The sequence below is a fragment of the Argiope bruennichi genome, chromosome 6 (assembly GCF_947563725.1).
Source record: "Argiope bruennichi chromosome 6, qqArgBrue1.1, whole genome shotgun sequence".
NCBI classification, from domain to species: domain Eukaryota; kingdom Metazoa; phylum Arthropoda; class Arachnida; order Araneae; family Araneidae; genus Argiope; species Argiope bruennichi.
In genome coordinates, this window is record NC_079156.1 from 124,418,247 (window position 1) to 124,421,995 (window position 3,749).

Below are 3,749 nucleotides of genomic sequence, written 5' to 3' on the forward strand. Positions count from 1 at the left end.
AGGCGTGAATAGTGAGTTTAAGGTGAATAAATATTTAACTTTAAATTTCATCTTCAGCCAGTGTGTTAATATATAAGTATGTTGATCTTGTACTACATCAAATGAGAAAAAAGCATATTCGTGTATTTTCCAAATTTTTGAGAATTAAGTTTTATACCAATTCATCCATTGAAATAACAAATTGACCGAAAAGCAAGAAAATTTTCCTAACATTGATAATGAGAATAAATATTATATTTTTGCAACTTACTTAAACCAGGAGAAATTGGGAAGAAGAAAAGAGAAAAACAATATTGATAACGATAAATTATAAATAACCTTTATTATACAACACATTGATTGAGACTTTACTACCACTAGAAAATATATTTATGTCTTACAGCGTATATATAATTCTGACTTAATATACATAATGAAATGATGTGTAGAAATTTTCATATTTTATGGATGGTTAGTATCCCACCTGCAAATTTCGTAATTGTCGGATGGGATGCTAATTATTTTTTCTCCCATTGCATCTCCAATTTTTATCTATTTGTTTCGAAATTATTTATGGCATCACTTTCATGATTTGTAAGCATACAAGTAAAAAGCAATTCGCGATTTTGAGAATTCTTTGATTAAGAAATAAATTCTATCAATTTAGAAAATAATAAAAGTAAGATGTTTTCGGGACTAATACATAGAATTCAATAGCAGCACTATAAAAGTGGAACTTGTAGATATGTAGAAAAGATTTAGTATGGTACGATGAAAACTGCGATTTGATTATTTGAAAATGATTGCTAATAATGATTTAAAATATTTATATTAGCCGCCATTTGTAAAGATCTATTATTATTTAAATTTCAAATAAATAAGATTGCAGTTCATAAATCTAGAAATAACATTGTTAGCTTTGCACAGAGGCAATGTCATAGCCAATGAAGTTCAACTGCAGCGTGACTATTGCTAATCGAAGACTTTTCCCAATACCCTGTTGACTTGAAATACCATCGATTGAGACAATTTTTGGAAGTTTCTTCGGGAGTTGATATTTGAAAAACAGATTGCAATTGGAGAGAAATGTTAATACCGAGTAGCACAATCCTGCGAAGATAAATGTCGCTTCCGAAGTTTATGTGACCGATTGCAGCGCCACCAACATACTACCGTACCGTGTTTCATCAATTCTCCAGAAATAATATTTCAAATGGCACATTTTGTTATTTGCTCCGAAACAAAACCTTAAGGCAAAGATGAAAAACCCTATTTAGATATTCAGAAACTTCTGAATATAAAATATTATCTAATATGATTCAAAACAATCGATGGTATACACGAAAAATAGTGACAAGGTTGACACACAGTTTGTACAAATCAATTTAAAAAAAAAAATTCCTTTACATTTATTCATTCATTCCTTCACATTATTACATTCATTTACATTACAAATTCTAATTATTCTTAGAGATTTGCACTAAAAAATGTAATCAAAGACTTTTGTCGATGCATGAACCTGAAATTATACATTTTATTCACCTCTTATATTCTATTATAGAAAGAATATTGGACAAAAAGATATTAATACGAGTATTGATTCTTTATTTTTGTATGCTTACAAATAAATAAATCTTAAATCCGCCCATTTAAAGTTTGTTCCATTATTTTCGATATATGAAATCATATTTAAAAAGACGTTTCATTATATTGTTCTTTCATTGTTTAGTTTTTAAATAATTTTCGAATATCTTGAAAGTTTTAAATAGTTGATACAAAATTAAAATATGTTTTATACATATATTTAAAATTAATATAATTAGGTTTAATAAATAAGATATATTTGATTGAAAGGCATTTTTATTTGGAGCAGCTGAAAAATGAAAATTAGTTTGCTTATCTAAAATGGTGTCTATCATCTTTGTTATTAACTTGAAGGTTAGATTGTAAATATATATGCATTTCTTAAATAATTTCTAAACATGTATTTCTTAAAATGTTTCGAGTGTATTAAAGAATTTTTACTGCGTTTTACTCCATATTTTATTTATGCTTAAACTACTTCTGAAGGCAATGTCAATGAATTAGATTAAAATTTTACTAGTTATGCTGAAAACTATGAAGGACAAAGAAAATGACATATGGATATATTATAGTATACGTATTTATAAAATATAGAGGTGAAGGACAAAAATATGGAAACAACTCGGGAAACGCATGCTTGAAAGAAATGTTTATTATAGGTGGCGCTGAAGTTTCCGCTTACGGGCAACATGAATACAGTATTCCAAATATGTTCCACAGATCAATCGTTGTTGGAAAATTCTTCGGTGAACTTGCAATAATTCCATCATGTCAGTCTAACAAATTTCGAATGCGGCCAAATATGAGCTCATCTGGCGGTTGTCTCAGTAGACAAGGTAATGAAATTATTTATTGTTCTAAGAGGTATTAGAGCAAAGATTTATTCTAAACTTAAGAGTAGAAAAACATGAACCGCTGAGTCACAGAACGTATGAAAGTGTGTGTTAAATGATTGAAATATACTGCCATTAAGGAGAATTGTGACGAAATATATGAAGACCATAGCTGCAAAAGTTACTGAAATGAATGCCGGGCTCACAAACCTTTAGTAATGATCTGTCCGTGACCTGTGAAATATAGTAAAAAATAATTATGGGGTTACCTCCGACCGTCGGTAATTTTCAACTACTAATCGCCGATTTTAAATAATGATGAAAACGTTCGTCAATTCCATCTTAAATGGAGTGGTAAGGAATTTTTTTAAAATCTTCTGTGTACCCAACATGCAAGTGAATGCAGCAGTAATGATCGGATTCCAATTGGAGTTCTTGAAATGATTAGCAACATTATATAGCATTATTTTTCCCTTGAAATAAATTTATTCAGTTTCAGAAAACTCTTATGCTCTCTAAAATTAAATGCAAATAAATTCGAAACTTCATAAAACTACATTCATTCGCAAATTTTTCAGACTTACTGAAATTTCTAAAAGTACGAATAGTGAATAAATTTTTTTCCATAAGAAGATAAAGAATGTATCTGCAAAATATGCAAAGTATATACTTCATAGAAGGCTTGAGAATATCTGAATAGTTCCTTTTGAAATTCGTTTTCCATAAGTAAATGTAAAAGATTAATCTCAATAAACAACAGACGAAACCTGTATCAAAAGCAGACAGTAAATCTTGCATTTGTAAAATTTCTCGACGAAGGAAAAAAATTGTATTTTGCTGAAACAAATTAACTTGCGCCGTCTTTCTGAATAAAATTGGAGTGAACAGCGTCAGGTGATTACGATTATAATTCTGATTTATTCGAAGCAGCAAAATATTATTTGAAATCTATAAAAATATTTATCATCTTTCAAATACTTTTTTCAGTAATAAAAAAAAAACTATTGAACATAAAAATTGTAGGTAATTGAATAGAAATTTAATAAAAATGGGAAAAAAGAAAAGAAAAAGAAAGTAAATTAAATAAATATTGTCTGGAATTCTCAACCTTTTCTCATGCATGAGAATTATAGTCTGAGCTCTTCTTTCTTTAAAATTTAATGGCATGAAATAATTCAATTTTTATACTAATTGAAGAAAAAATATTGCCTAGGAAATTATATATAAACAATTTCTTAGAAACATTTTTACTGTTGTGAAAAAAGGTAAAAATTTTCATCTTAATTATTTCGAACGTGTCAGATGTGCAAGCATCTTTAACTGTCATTATTGTAGCTTTGGATACTACCCAGT

General features: G+C 28.3%; 1 non-coding gene across 1 annotated transcript; it reads left to right on the plus strand.

Moving 5' to 3' along the window:
- The first annotated feature begins 894 nt into the window (after positions 1–894).
- Positions 895–1,030, plus strand: LOC129973119 (U4 spliceosomal RNA). The gene has a single exon (XR_008784952.1). It is a non-coding gene; the product is annotated as a U4 spliceosomal RNA (small nuclear RNA).
- The last annotated feature ends 2,719 nt before the right edge of the window (positions 1,031–3,749 follow it).